General features: G+C 38.5%; 1 protein-coding gene across 15 annotated transcripts in view; it reads left to right on the plus strand.

Annotated features, from left to right (window-relative positions):
* The window catches only part of LOC137240664 (serine-rich adhesin for platelets), an 827,553-nt gene that overhangs the window by 299,152 nt on the left and 511,342 nt on the right, over positions 1-17,059 (plus strand). Inside the window, exon 1 of one of the 15 annotated variants that reach the window (XM_067767227.1) lies at positions 10,326-11,431. The exons of the other annotated variants lie outside the window; for them this stretch is intronic. The gene's annotated coding sequence lies outside the window, so the exon portion shown is untranslated. Of the gene's footprint in view, positions 1-10,325; positions 11,432-17,059 lie in introns of those variants that run through there. 15 annotated transcript variants of the gene reach the window in all.

The raw sequence follows: 17,059 nt of genomic DNA on the forward strand, positions 1-17,059 counted from the left end.
TCTTGCTCAACTTCGTTCTGGATACTGTAACAGGTTAAACTCTTACCTATCCAGAATCAACCCCGACATACAAAATGTATGCCCCGCTTGCAATGTGTCCCCACATGACACCAACCATCTCTTCAATTGTAATGTGGAACCATTCTAACACCCCTTTCCTTATGGTCCACCCCTGTGGAAACGGCAAGTTTCCTTGGACTCCCGTTAGAGGATATTGTTGACAATTTGTGATCGGCCGCGGCTATTAGGTGGGGCGATCATTGCTACAACAACAACAACAACAGGAGCAGATACGAACGAGAGAGGCGAATCTCTACGTTGTTATATCCTGTGAACAAATTTGCAGATAGCCAACAGGGCAAATGTCCCTACATATATTGGTCCAACATCCAGCAATGATCTGGATATTACATTGAGCACCAAACGTGATATATCGAGGTATGATAGACGATCCTTCTCCCACCATGCGTAAATCAGCTTTAGCCCCCCCCCTAAAGCGGGTAGAGAAGGGAGGAACCTTTAGAACTAGGTCAACGAACTGAACTAAATTCCAGAAACAGGTGGAAACAAAACTGGGACTACCCAAAGAGGTTGCCAATGTGGATGAACTGGAGGAGTCTAATGAATTCCTAACAATGCCGCTTATGACTGCATATAACAAAGCTTGCCCTCTAAGAAGATTCAGAGGAAAGCAAAGCCGCCATGGTGGAGCAATGAGCTGAGTCTTCTAAGAAGACAGGAGAAAGAAATGTTTAAGTTAACAAAGACCGCGGAAATCGAAGCATGTCGGGACGAGTACAGGGATCTACTGAAGATCTACAAGCGTTAAATTTCCAGGGCGAAGAGAATCTCATGGAAAAGAAACAGCACGGTTAGAAAAAGTCCTAGCAAGGGGAAACATAGCCCAGGAACAAATAAAGAAAGAGAATGGGGAATGGTCACGTAATAGTGAGGCATTCATTGAGGTGCTTTTCGATACACATTTCCCATCGGGAGATGGTTTAGAAGAGCCAGCAGACAGCACTCATACTTCGAACACGGAGCGGGTAGTGCTGGTCTTGGTGATCGATGTCGAGATCGAATGAGCAGTGAAGACGTTTTCTAAGTTTAAATCGCCGGGCCCAGATGATATATTCCTGGCCATTCTACAAGTTTCAAATAGAGCGGTCGTGGAATGGCTTAAAATAATATTCGATGGGTGTATATTCATGTACCGCACTCCTGGAGAACTGCTCTTTTAGCTCTCCAACCCAAGGCGGGAAAGATCGGTGACGTGTATCCCAAATACTATAACTCATTAGCTTAACATAATTTCTGCTCAAAACCTTTAAGAGGCTGATAGATGTGTATATAAAGTCCAACGTGGATGAAAGGCTGCTCTCCACAACACAACATGCGTACCAAAGGAAAGTCGGTAGACACCGCATTGCATGGGGTGGTAATAAGCATAAAGAAAACCCTAAAATATAAGAAATATGCTCTAGGAGTCCTTTTAAACATTGCTCGGGCTTTCAATAATGTTTCTAAATGGGTTAAAAATATGGTCACATTTTACACGTATCACTTAACCTCTGTGAACTTGATACCACAATTCAACTGTACAAATATATAAACGAGCAATTAAATACAATTTAATTTTCCTTTGAAAAAGAATAGAATATACGCACTAATTTCATTTTGCTGGAACAACCTTGAATGTGTTATTTTGCTAGATCCAAAGTTGTTTGTTTACCTGATTTAGAATTTGTTTTACGCTTGACGCATTAACCAAAAATAAAATAATAAAAACAAAAATTTTAAGTTAAACGGTTTTATTGAAAACAATACTTAATTATGCAATAATAATACTAAAAGCTAGAAAATAATTAGGTAGGTCCTAGGTACTATTCATCACACTCCTCATCAATCTAGGGCGTTGATCAAACAAATAAATAATAGAGCTGGGCGCGTGAAATTTCTAAAAACGTAAGGCATAGCATAACCTGATTAAGGTTCAGTTGGTCTTAGTTATACATATATGAAAATATGATTTGTAAAGATATGAGCGGTTGACTAGCAATAGAAATTTGACGCGTTAACGCTTTTATTTAATTGTCTGATCAACGCCCTAGATTGATGAGGAGTGTGATGACTAGTACCTAGGACCTACCTAATTATTTTCTAGCTTTTAGTATTAATTTTGCGTAATTAAGTATTGTTTTCAATAAAACCGTTTAACTTAAAACTTTTTTTTTATTATTTTATTTTCAAGTTTTTAGTCTTTATTTAATTGCCTATTATTTCTCCTTCTATTTAGTTCATTTAGTGACTCATTATTACAAGAACTCTTTCCTGACAATTTGTTGTCCAAAGTATTTTGATATCACTTCTACCGGACTGTATGTAATATTTGTTCCAAATATGAGCAAAAGCGGACCAAAAATACGATTTTTTGAATTATTTCGATCCATGCGCCACCTATCGGAGTTTTTTTATTATTGCATTGCCATCGGGTTCTGAAATATATTCCAAGTTTAAAGCTTGTCAAGCTCAAGTCAAGCTAAATAAAACAATTTAATAACAAATAAGAAGGCTAAGTTCGGGTGTAACCGAACATTACATACTCAGCTGCCAAATTACAGCTTGCAAAACTTTTACCTTCTTTTAAAAGTGGTCGATGCCACGCCCATTATCCAAAATTTTACGTATTTTCTATTCTGCGTCATAGGGTCAACCCACCACGCTTTATCCGTCTTTGGTAATGAATTATCGCATTTTTTCGGTTTTTCGAAAATTTCGAGATCGAAAAAGTGGGCGTGGTTATAGTCCGATTTCGTTCATTTTAAATAGCGACCTGAGATGAGTGCCGAGGAACTTATATAACAAATTTTATTAAAATACCTCAAAATTTACTCAAGTTATCGTGTTTACGGACAGACGGGCGGACGGACATGGCTAAATGAATTTCTTTTTTCGCCCAGATCATTTCGATATATAGAAGTCTATATCTATCTTGATTAGTTTATGCCGTTACGGGGTACCGTTATGCGAACAAAATTAATATACTCTGTGAGCTCTGCTCAGCACCCAGTTCTGAAAAAAGACCCAGTTCTAAATCGGAACAGGGTCTAAAAACACAGAAGGTGTTTTAAAATACAGATGACGCAGAGATTTTTCCCTGCAGCGTAGTTCGGCGAGGAAATAATTAAAAATGATTTTCAAAAATAAAATGTTTAAATAAAAAACAAGTAAGGGTGTCTAAGTTTGGGTGTAACCGAACGTGGACCGAAGGGTGAGCTTCAATTTTATAGTTCATTTCAGATAAATTACTTTCCTACATAATACGTTCTACCGCCCATTTAACCCTTTTAAACGTCTTGTATATAAAAGTGGTCTTTAACCCATCCCGTCCATTTTTACTAGAAATATTTCCTGCTATATAGAAAGGATGTGTTCTAAATCTTATTACGATCCGGTAATTTTTCTTCGAGTTTTGGCTCCCGAAATATAGAAAATTGTTTATAGCTTTTCTGAAATAAATTCTGAAATAAATTGTTGCCTATGTAAATGGTAAAACCTAAATAGAGTTACTCCTACCGCAGAAAATTTTCAACATTTATAGTGCATGCAAAGAACATAATTTACTACCCCGTGTATTAGCTGATTTTGACAAACGCGTTATCAATGATAATAAATATTCATTAGCAATTATTTCCTTCATTTAAATTTTCTTCGCTTAAAATTTGTGAAGTTACGAAAATAAATTGTCGCGATCAGCTGGTTTAGCAGAGTTGCTCTGCCACACCGCCATTTTATGCAGGGTTAAAGTGAACGCTTTTGCGTTGCGAGCAGGCAACAATTTTCACAAAAGAACGAAATACCCTGTAAAGGTGTTACCTGCTTTTTAGAATAGAACAAAGTATATTAACAACCCTTGCGCGGCATACAAAAAGCGTAAGACTTTTGCCAGAAAAGAAAACACTGTTAGACATAAAAGGCGCGGTGTCACTCCCATTCTTAAAAATTTGAATTTTTTCCTATTTCTTTTTATAATTCCAATTGGGAAAAGAAACATAACTGACATAAAATTCTTTTTTGCAAAGATATAGCTTATTATATTCGTCCACAACCCTTTTAAAAATCTTTTATATAAAAGTGGGCGTTGTCCTTAACCGTTTCGTTAATTTTTCTTCGAAGTATTTCTTACAGTAAAGGCAACCTCTCTGTCGAACTTTGCTACAATAGGTTTAACGGTTTTTGATTTATGATTAATAACATTTGTAAAATTGATTTTATCACAAGTGGGCGGTGATCCACCCATTTTCAAAAAGTTTTCCAAATTTTTATCAAGATTCTCAATATCAGTCCACTTATTTAATTTCAACATTCTAGGTGTAATATTTACCAAAGAATCAGTTTTTTTGTGTTTTCCAAAATGTTCTATATATAAAAAAGTGGGTGTGGTTATCATTCCATTTCACTAATTTTCAACACGAATCTATTCTAGGTTCAGATAAGCCCGTATACCGAATTCGGTGAAGATATTTCAATATTCGCCCAAGTTATCGTGTCAACGGATGTACAGATGGGCGATACTGATAATTATACTCAGTTGAGCAGAGCTCACAGAGTATATTAAGTTTGATTGGATAACGGTTGGTTGTACATATATGAAGGAATCGAGATAGATATAGACTTCCATATATCAAAATAATCAGGATCCAAAAAAAATTTGATTGAGCCATGTCCGTCCGTCCGTCCGTCCGTCCGTCGTTAACACGATAACTTGAGTAAATTTTGAGGTATCTTGATGAAATTTGGTATGTAGGTTCCTGAGCACTCATCTCAGATCGCTATTTAAAATGAACGATATCGGACTATAACCACGGCCACTTTTTCGATATCGAAAATTTCGAAAAACCGAAAAAATGCGATAATTCATTGCCAAAGGCGGTTAAAGCAATGAAACTTGGTAGATGGGTTGACGTTATGACGCAGAATAGAAAATTAGTAAAATTTTGGACAATGGGCGTGGCACCGCCCACTTTTACAAGAAGGTAATTTAAAAGTTTTGCAAGCTGTAATTTGGCAGTCGTTGAAGATATCATGATGAAATTTGACAGGAACGTTACTACTATTACTATATATGTGCTAAAAAAAATTAGCAAAATTGGATGAAGAACATGCCCACTTTTTAAAAAAAATTTTTTTTAAATTCAAATTTTAACAAAAAATTTAATATCTTTACTGTATATAAGTAAATTAAGTCAAAATTCAACTCCAGTAATGATATGATGCAACAAAATACAAAAATAAAAGAAAATTTCAAAATGGGCGTGGCTCCGCCCATTTTCATTTAGTGTGTCTAGAATACTTTTAATGCCATAAGTCGAACAAAAATTTACCAATCCTTTTGAAATTTGGTAGGAGCATAGATTCTATGACGTTAACTGTTCTCTGTGAAAATGGGCGAAATCGGTAGAAGCCACGCCCAGTTTTTATACACAGTCCACCGTCTGTCCTTCCGCTCGGCCGTTAACACAATAACTTGAGCAAAAACCGATATATCTTTACTAAACTTAGCCCACGTACTTATCTGAACTCTCTTTATCTTGGTATAAAAAATGGCCGAAATCCGACCATAACCACGCCCACTTTATCGATATCGAAAATCACAAAAAATTAAAAAAATGCCATAATTCTATACCAAATACGAAAAAAGGGATGAAACGTGGTAACTGGATTGGTTTATTGACGCAAAATATAACTTTAGAAAAAACTTTGTAAAATGGGTGTGACACCTACCATATTAAGTAGAAGAAAATGAAAAAGTTCTACATGGCGAAATCAACAGCCCTTGGAATCTTGGCAGGAATACTGTTAGTGTTATTGAATATATAAATAAATTAGCAGTACCCGACAGATGATTTTCTGGATCACCTGATCCACATTTGGTCGATATCGCGAGAACGCCTTCACATATACATCTAAGGGCCACTCGCTTTTAAAACCCTCATTAATACCTTTAATTTGATATCCATATCGTACAAACACATTCTAGAGTCAACCCTGGCCCACCCTAATGGCGATATCTCGAAAAGGCGTCCACCTATAGACCTAATGCCCACTCCCTCTTAAAATGCTCAGTAACACCTTTCGTTTGATACCCATATCGTACAAACACATTCTAGAGTCACCCCTGGCCCACCCTAATGGCGATATCTCGAAAAGGCGTCCACCCATAGACCTAATGCCCACTCCCTCTTAAAATGCTCAGAACACCTTTCGTTTGATACCCATATCGTACAAACATTCTAGAGTCACCCCTGGTCCACCTTTATGGCGATACCTCGAAAAGGCTTCCACCTATAGAACTAAGGATTACTCACTTTTAAAATACTCATTACCACCTTTCATTTGATACCCATATCGTAAAAACACCTCTTAAAATTCTCAGTAACACCTTTCGTTTGATACCCATATCGTACAAACATTCTAGAGTCACCCCTGGCCCACCCTAATGGCGATATCTCGAAAAGGTGTCCACCTATAGACCTAATGCCTACTCCCTCTTAAAATGCTCAGTAACACCTTTCGTTTGATACCCATATCGTACAAACATTCTAGAGTCACCCCTGGCCCACCCTAATGGCGATATCTCGAAAAGGCGTCCACATATAGACCTAATCCCCACTCCCTCTGAAAATGCTCAGTAACACCTTTCGTTTGATACCCATATCGTACAAACATTCTAGAGTCACCCCTGGCCCTACCTCATGGCGATATCTCGAAAAGGCGTCCACCTATAGACCTAATGCCCACTCCCTCTTAAAATGCTCAGTAACACCTTTCGTTTGATACCCATATCGTACAAACACATTCTAGAGTCACCCCTGGCCCACCCTAATGGCGATATCTCGAAAAGGCGTCCACCTATAGACCTAATATCCACTCCCTCTTAAAATGCTCAGAAACACCTTTCATTTGATTCCCATATCGTACAAACACATTCTGGAGTCACCCCTGGTCCACCTTTATGGCGATATCTCGAAACGGCGTCCACCTATGGAACTAAGGATCACTCCCTTTGAAAATACTCATTAACACCTTTCATTTGATACCCATATCGTACAAACATATTCTAGAGTCACCCCTGGTCCACCTTTATGGCTATTTCTCGAAAAGGCGTTCACCTATAGAACTAAAGCCCATTCCCTTTTAAAATACTCATTACCACCTTTCGTTTGATACCCATATCGTACAAACACATTCTAGAGTCACCCCTGGCCCACCTTAATGGCGATATCTCGAAAAGGCGTCCACCGATAGACCTAAGGCCCGCTCCCTCTTAAAATGCTCTTTAATACCTTCCATTTGATACACATGTCATACAACCACATTCCAGGGTTACCCTAGGTTCATTTTCCTACATGGTGATTTTCCTTATTTTGCCTCCATAGCTCTCAACTGAGTATGTAATGTTCGGTTACACCCGAACTTAGCCTTCCTTACTTGTTAACTTTAACTTTCACTTTAACTTTATTTATACCTTTCATGAAAATGAAATGGTATATTAATTTCGTCACGAAACCGAAAATTGTAAGTCCTTAAAGGAAAATAGATGGGCCCACCATTAAGTATACCGAAATAATCAGGTTGAAAAGCTGAGTTGATTTAGCCATGTCCGTCTGTCCGTCTGTCCGTCTGTCCGTCTGTCCGTCTGTCTGTTTGTATGCAAACTAGTCCCTCAATTTTTGAGATATCTTGATAAAATTTGGTGAGCAGGTGTATTTGGGTGTCCGATTAGACATTTGTCTTAACCGACCGGATCGGACCACTATAGCATATATCCTCCATACAACCGATTTTTCAGAAAAAGAGGATTTTTGTAATATCTTACCCAATTTAACAGATTGAAGCTTCAAACTTCACCATATACTTTCGTATATTGCACATATTGTTGCCTGAAAAAATTTATGAGATCGGTGGTATATATAGTATATATCCCCCACAACCGATTGTTCAGATAAGGAACTTTTCGTAATTACTGCCCTATTTTAAGAGCTAGAGGCTTCAAATTTCAGCGAATGCTTACGTATATAGCATATATTGTTGTCTGAAAAAATCATAAAGATCGGTGGTATATATAGTATATATATATAGTATATATATATATAATTTCGCAAATTTTAGCCCCATTTTAACAGCTAGAAGCTTCAAATTTCACCGAATATTTACTTATATAGCATATATTGTTCTCTGAAAAAATTATAGAGATCGGTTATATATATAGTATATATCTCATACAACCGATTGTTCAGATAAGAAACTTTTCGCAATTTCTACCCCATTTTAAAAGCTATAAGCTTCAAATTTCACCGATTGGTTATGTATATAGCATATATTGTTGTCTGAAAAAATCATAGAGATCGGTTGTATATATAGTATATATCTCATACAACCGATTGTTCAGATAAGAAACTTTTCGCAATTTCTACCCCATTTTAACAGCTAGAAGCTTCAAATTTCACCAACTGCTTACGTGTATAGCATATATTTATGTCTGAAAAAATCGTTGAGATCGGTGGTATACATAGTATATATCTCATACAACCGATTGTTCAGATAAGAAACTTTGCGCAATTTCTTCCCCATTTTAACAGTTATAAGCTTCAAATTTCACCGATTGCTTACGTATATAGTATGTATTGTTGTGTCAAAAAATCATGGAGATCGGTGATATATATAATATATATATGATGGTATATATAGTATATATATATAGTATATATATATTTTTTTACGATTTCGGCCCCATTTTAACAGCTAGAAGCTTCAAATTTCACGAACTGCTTACGTGTATAGCATATATTGATGTCTGAAAAAATCATTGAGATCGGTGGTACACATAGTATATATCTCATACAACCGATTATTCAGATGAGAAACTTTACGCAATTTCTGCCCCGTTTTAACAGTTAGAAGCTTCAAATTTCACAAAATGCTTACGTATATAGCATATATTGTTGTCTGAAAAAATCATAGAGATCGGTCGTATATATATTATATACTTCATATAAACTGTCATTTTGACCCCTTTTTTACGGCTAGAATCTTCAAAATTCATCAAATTTCATCAAATAGTTACGTTTTCGTCATATATTTTTGAAATACGTGATTCGTAGTCATAGTTTTTACACGCAGACCAAAAAAAACCTGAAACTTTGCATCCTCACACGAATTACCTACCTGTTTTTTATTTTATATTTATCTTAAAAATCGTCAAGGTATGTAGATCTGTTCACTATATATTTCTTATCTTATACATCCGATTATTCGGAGATTACGAACGGGATAAGATTATTGTTCAGCCCCATTCATGAAAGGTATGAAGTCTTCGGCACAGCCGAAGACAGTCCCGTTCTTACTTGTTTAACTTTAACTTTAACTTTAACATTCACTTTAACTTTAACTTTAACTTTTACATTAACTTTAATATTAACTGTAACTGTAACTTTAACTTTAAATTTAACTTTAATTTTAACCTTAACTTTGACTTTAACTTTAACTTTGACTTTAACTTTAACTTTAACTTTAACCTTAACTTTAACTTTGACTTTAACTTTCTTTTATTTTAACTTTAACTTTAACTTTATTTTTAACTTTAACTTTAGCTTTCCCTTTAACTTTAACATTCACTTCAACTTTAACTTTAATTTTAACTTCAACTTTAACTTTAACTTTATTTTTAACTTTAACTTTAACTTTCGCTTTAACTTTAACATTCACTGCGTGAGCTTAGCACCTGCTAACAAGCCAACCTAATATAAACGCACGCAAGTCATTTTCTGTCAAAAATGTCTTATGCACATACAACTTGTATGAGAGCAACTCAAATTGAATTTGCTGCGTGAAAACCTAACTCGATTTCCAATTTTTGTTCTGCGTGACATTTAGATTTGACGTTTGCACACATGCTTTACATTGTCGCAACGCATGCTTATTTGGGTTAGGGCAAAAAACGCCGGTTGTTTGCGTGCGCTAAAAAAACGCAGTGCGGTTTTATTAGGTTGGCTTGTAAGCGACCATATATGTATACGATAAGCGATAGCACAATGGCTACTTTGTGAAAATCAACGACAGCTCTTTTAGTTTGATTTCGATGGTCGTACGGTAAGGAAGTGTCGCACGCGCGCTTAAAACAGAGTACCAAAGAGTGCGTGTGACACATATTCACCGTTCAAGCATTGAAATCAAACTAAATAAATAATTGATTTTGCTTTCGTGCTCGCTACGCGTTCGTGTTTACTGACACATTCTCAATTTGGAAACCTGCCCACCGCTGATTATGATAGAGATTCTATATTATGTATTTGGCCTGTTGCTAACACCGAACCTTTACGAACGTTTTCGAATTTTTTCGAACCTTTTCGAGCCTTTTCGGATCTTTTTTGACAAATATCCGTTACATGCCAACCTAATAAAACCGCACTGCGTTTTTTTAGCGCACGCAAACAACCGGCGTTTTTTGCCCGAACCCAAATAAGCATGCGTTGCGACAATATAAAGCATGTGTGCAAACGTCAAATCTAAATGTCACGCAGAACAAAAATTGGAAATCGAGTTAGGTTTTCACGCAGCAAATTCAATTTGGGTTGCTCTCATACAAGTTGTATGTGCATGAGACATTTTTGACAGAAAATGACTTGCGTGCGTTTATATTAGGTTGGCCTGTTTCGGTTTTTTTTGATTTAGTCGCCAAGCCCGCGATAAAATCTATGCAATAGCTTAAAAACAAATAAGGACGAGACTGTCTGTGCTGTAGATTTCATACCTTTCATGAATGTGGCTGAACAATAATCCTATCCCATTCGTAATATCCAAATTATCGGCTGTATAAGATATGAAATATATCGATCTCCTCGCTAACGCTGGACAGGCTTAGTGGTTACACTGGAGAGGAGCCAATGTCTGATGAAGACGGCGCCTTGACAGTGGTGGAGGTGGTTGGTGCACAGCTTAGTGCAGGTCCTACAAATCAACACCATTGTAAAGCAGCTTCTGCTGCGCTGCTGCTACAGTTTTCGGGTGGAGCAGCTGATATAGCCCTTATCCAAGCGCCTTGCGTAGTAGGGTATAAGATTTGCGGGCTGAAAGCCGCAGGATTAACGTTGGTGAGTGGTGGCACACATGGGAAACCGAGAGCTTGCATCTTGGTAAGATCTGAACTTAATTTTATTTTTATCCCCCAGTTTAGCGACGAGGATGCTACAACTATGACGTTGACGGTCGGTGGTACGGATATTACACTGACGTCCTTTTATTTTCCTCATGAGGAGTCAGCTCCGACGGATCTAGTCTGTAAGATAGCTCGGGATGCAAAGGGCCACTACTACTAGCGGGAGATGCCAATGCGCACCACGTTGGGGCAGTGGAGACACAAACGAGTGGGGTGAGTTACTCTTTGATTTTGTTATTTATCATAACTTTAAGATTTGTAATAGAGGTTCGGTGCCCACGTTTATCACTAATAGCAGACAGGTGGTTCTGGACGTCACCCTGATCTCGGGCAGCGGGGAATCTATGATAAAAAATTGGACGGTGGTTGATGCCCACTCTTTTTCGGATCCTAGATTTGTCCGCTTCGACCTCGGCGGGGTGGCGCTCGAAACGGTCTGGCATAGGAACCTTAAAAACGTCAACTGGCTTATCCACAGTGAGGAGCTTCAAGAGAGGCTCTCAGGATTTAGTGTTCATATACCCAAGAATTCTGCGGAGCTGGATAATATGGTTCACTCGTTCACGAAGGCATGCGGGGAGGCTTTAGATAAGGCCTGTCCTAGGAAGAAATCAAGGGATAAGACCAAACCACCATGGTGGAACAGGGACATAGATAATCTAAGCAAGGCATGTCGGAAAGCATTCAATCTTGTTAAGCCTCAAGGGAGGCTGAAAAATGGGATGCATACAAGATGATCCTAGTGGATTACAAGGAACTGCTAAGGTCATCGAAGAGTGCTCTCTGGTGCTCCAAAATGTGTCCCGGGATGCCTGCAAGGATCTGATGGGACATGGACGGATTCGGCAGAGAGTACCCTTTTCCTGCTCCTGACTACGCACTTTCCGGGCGCTAGTGATGAAGTAATGAACTGGAGGTAGACTCACACTGTACACGCCGTATGAGGGGAAGTTCATTACTATGGGTAAAATTAAATAGGCTTTAATGTCGTTCAATCTCTTCGAAGCACCAGGGCCGGATGGCCCGGTACAATTCCAGCAAACAATCGAGCTGAGTTCTTTGTGGTTGTATAACATCTTCAAAGGAGTTTGTGCTCTTAACTATATTCCACGGGGTTGGAACGATTCCCCCTAAAGACTTCAGACCGATATGTCTGACATCCTTTCAGCTGAAGACACTCGAGAGGTTAATAGACTCCGCATTAAGGGAGTCTTTGGAGGGAAAATTATCGACATCCTAGCATACGTATATGAAAGGGACCTTGATGGTGAGGGACTCTGCCAAATACCTAGGAGTAATTTTGGATAGGAAACTATCCTGGTGGGAAAACGCTCAGGAGCGTGTGAAAAAAGCAAACGGTGGCACTGTACAGCTGTAGGGGAGCTGTTGCGCGCAGATGGGAATTATCACCGGATATTACCCTGTGGCTCTACAACGCTGTGGTTAGATCAATTCTCTTATACGGGGCAGTGGTATGGTGGACGAGCTTAGATACTAAATCAAACCTACGGGTATTCCAGAAGGTACAAAGAAGTGCTCTAATCTGCTTGGGGGGTGCCCTGCGCACCACCCCTGCGGAGGCGCTGGACATTATTTATAACGTGTTGCCAATAGATTTAATGGCCAAGGAATGTGCGTCCTTTTCTGCTCTGCGGCTGCGAGAGTTATCCGGATGGAGAGACAATGTGGATGGCACTGCAGCTATCTTTAAGTATCTGGATTCGCCTTCGTCGGACTAATGCGCTCCGACTGTATTTTTCAATATGAAGTACGAGGTTATTATCCCGGATAGGGATTATTGGTTGAAGGAGCCGCCGGACCTGAGCAATAGGCTGCATATATATACTGATGGCTCGAAACTGGATTATAAGGTGGGTAGCGGTGTCTTTGCACCTCAACTAGGGTAGAATCTATCATTTAGCCTGCCCGATCATTGCAGCGCCCTTCAGGCGGAGGTGGCCGCAAAAATGAGGCCGCTGATCACCTGCGATAGGCTGCTCACGGCTATAACCAAATTTGTATTTTTGCTGCACTAAAAGCACTTTGATCGGTCACATGTAAGTCCAGGACAGTAGAGAAGTGCCGAAAATCTCTTAACGAGATCGCTGAGCAAACTTACCTCAGTCTGGTATGGGTGCCTGGGCACTCGAATATACCGGGCAATGAGATGGCCGATGAACTTTAAAGAGGGGGCACATCCGTTCCGCTTTCGTCGTCCTGGAAGGGATTAAGCATGCCGCTCGCTACCTGTAAGCTCATTTAGAAAGGGATTTTCCTTAGGGAAGCGGGTGTGAGATGGAGCAATCTTGAATTTTGCTACCACTCCAAGCTCCTGCGGCTTGAATAGGCCGCGAGACGCACAAAAACTCTCCTTCTTCTTATTAGGGGGGGCATATCTCTGGTGGTTGGACTCATAACCGGCCATATAGCAATCGAGAGGCACGCACAACGGCTGGGTGCTCCCTATAATGATTACTACAGGAGCTACAAAGACGAAGAGGAGACAGAAACAGTCAAACATTTTCTGTGCATTTGGCACAAGAGGAAGAAATCTCTGGGATCTCCCTTCTTTCACGATCTTTGTGTACTGGGTAAGTTGGAATCTAAGAAATTCCTGACGTTTGCTGTATCGAGCAAAGGGGAGGGATCCACCTAGTATCACAATAGGACCTTTTTGGGACTCAGTGCACTGGTGCTCGCACCGGTGGCCACTCTAACTTAACCTAAGCTAGTGAACAGATGTACATACCTAAGCGATTTAAGATAAATATAGAATAAACAAGTAAGAAAGGTTAAGTTCGGGTGTAACCGAACATTACATACTCAGTTGAGAGCTATGGTGACAACATAAGGGAAAATAACCATGTAGGAAAATGAACCGAGGGTAATCCTGGAATGTGTTTGTATGACATGTGTATCAAATGAAAGGTATTAAAGAGTATTTTATGAGGGAGTGGGCCATAGTTCTATATGTGGACGCCATTTAGGGGTATCGCCATACAGGTGGATCAGGGTTCACTCTAGAATTTGTTTGTACGATATGGGTATAAAATGAAAGGTGTTAATGAGTATTTTAAAAGGGAGTGATCCTTAGTTCCATAGGTGGACGCCGTTTCGAGATATCGCCATAAAGGTGGACCAGGGGAGACCCTAGAATGTGTTTGTACAATATGGGTATCAAACGAAAGGTGTTAATGACTATTTTAAAAGGGCGTGGGGCTTAGTTCTATAGGGGGACGCCTTTTCGAGATATCGCCATAAAGGTGGACCAGAGGTGACTCTAGAATGCGTTTGTACAATATGGGTATCAAAGGAAAGATGTTAATGAGTATTTTAAAAGGGCGTGGGTCTTAGTTCTATAGGTGGACGCCTTTTCGAGATATCGCCATAAAGGTGGACCAGGGGTGACCCTAGAATGTGTTTGTACGATATGGGTATAAAATGAAAGGTGTTAATGAGTATTTTAAAAGGGAGTGATCCTTAGTTCCATAGGTGGACGCCTTTTCGAGATATCGCCATAAAGGTGGACCAGGGGTGACCCTAGAATGTGTCTGTACGATATGGGTATCAAATTTAAGGTATAAATGAGGGTTTTAAAAGGGCATGTGTCTTAGTTCTATAGGGGGACGCCTTTTCGAGATATCGCTATAAAGGTGGACCAGAGGTGACTCTAGAATGCGTTTGTACAATATGGGTATCAAAGGAAAGATGTTAATGAGTATTTTAAAAGGGCGTGGGGCTTAGTTCTATAGGTGAACGCCTTTTCGAGATATCGCCATAAAGGTGGACCAGGGGTGATTCTAGAATGCGTTTGTACAATATGGGTATCAAATGAAAGGTGTTAATGAGTATTTTAAAAGGGCGTGGGCCTTAGTTCTAAAAGGTGGACGCCTTTTCGCGATATCGCCATAAAGGTGGACCAGGGGTGACTCTAGAATTTGTTTGTACAATATGGGTATCAAATGAAAGGTGTTAATGAGTATTTTATAAGGGCGTGGGCCTTAGTTCTATAGGTGGACGCCTTTTCCAGATATTGCCATAAATGTGGACCAGGGGTGACTCTAGAATTTGTTTGTACAATATGGATATCAAATTAAAGGTATTAATGAGGGTTTTAAAAGCTGGTGGCCCTTAGATGTATATGTGAAGGCGTTTTCGTTGCCGTTGTTACTGGAAGCATACACAAGATTTTCAACAACATTTGAACATTAGGAAAAGCCACAGAATCGTTTTTAATCGTTTAATTTAAAAAAGTCATATCTACACGGAAAAAACACTAATGTGTTTTTTACATTTTAAAATGTGAAAAACACAATATTTTTTCATTTATCAAATAATTTGAATTTAATATTTTTGAAATACGCTTTTGATATGAAAAAAAAAATTTAGATATTACATTATAATAATGTGTTTTTCACATGGAAAATAATGTCAAATTTGCATTGTATTTCAAAATAGGAAATGTGTACTTCGAAAAAATGCTGTAAATTTAACATTGTTTAAATTTGGAGAATAAAATCAAAGCACGAGAATTAGTATTGTTTAGTTCGGCAAACAAACAGAACCGTAAGTAATGTTTATATGTATGTTTATACGTAGCTTGTCGCCGTGACGTAAAGGCAGAAGAATCATGCAAATATTCAGACGCATGGGCTTTTCATATTTGCCTTTTCATTCCCATGAATGTAATCGCTGTTGAGGCAAATGAGCAAAGGCCTGAATTTATAATATTCACTCATGCCATAAGTTGGTTGATTTTTAATTAATGTCGATTATGTTCGTTTAAGCAAGTTGGATCATTGAACACGATCATGTTGCCGAATGTAATCTAACGTTGTTGTGTTCGATTTTTGATGTTCTCTGATATGTATGTAGATGGTCGTTGCCAAATTTACAAGGAAACTTCTTTATGAAATTATAGTAAAAGTTAACATGTACATTTGTATATTTAATAAATTGCAGAATTATTATTATGAAACAGAATATTATTAAAATATAAGTGTTCACTTCGTACATACATAGCTTGCATATTAGAAATATAATATCACTAACAAAGTAAATACGTTGCAGAATTATAAAGAAATTTATTAACATAGACATAAAAACATCAAATATTTGAATTGTAATGACCAAAAGGGAGCAGTTATCGGCATAAAATAGTCCGTCCTATCAGGGATAAAGTCGAACCTGGTAGGGTGTCCTAAGTCAGAAAGCCCATAACCTATATCACGACAAACGACCGGGCTGCGGCCGCCTTTCTCGCAATATCTACTGGATGTATGTTCAGCATTACTTATTACTGCTGGAATATCCCATTTTTTCCAATGCGTTCATTGGCCGAGTGGCTTAGACAGCTCAGGTACACAGTACTAACAAGTAAGGAAGGCTACGTGCGTGTGTAACCGAACATTACATACTCAGCTGCCAAGTTACAGCTGGCAAAACTTTTAAATTACCTTCTTTTAAAAGTGGGCGGTGCCACGCCCATTGTCTAGAATTTTACTAATTTTCTTTCCTGCGTCATAAGGTCAACCCACCTACTAAGTTTCATTGCATTATCCATCTTTGGTAATGAATTATCGCACTTTTTCGATTTTTCGAAATTTTCGATATCGAATAGTGGGCCTTATAGTAATAATTCGATTTCGTTCATTTTAAAAAGCGAACTGAGATGAGTGCTCAGGAACCTACATACCAAATTTCATTAAGTTACCTCAAAATTTATTCAAGTTATCGTGTTTACGGACAGACGGACGGACATGGCTAAATGAATTTCTTTTTTCGCCCAGATCATTTTGATATATAGATCGAATCTCAATTAGTTTATGCCGTTATGCGAAC

This window comes from Eurosta solidaginis, chromosome 2 (genome assembly GCF_040869045.1).
Source record: "Eurosta solidaginis isolate ZX-2024a chromosome 2, ASM4086904v1, whole genome shotgun sequence".
In the NCBI taxonomy this organism is placed as follows: domain Eukaryota; kingdom Metazoa; phylum Arthropoda; class Insecta; order Diptera; family Tephritidae; genus Eurosta; species Eurosta solidaginis.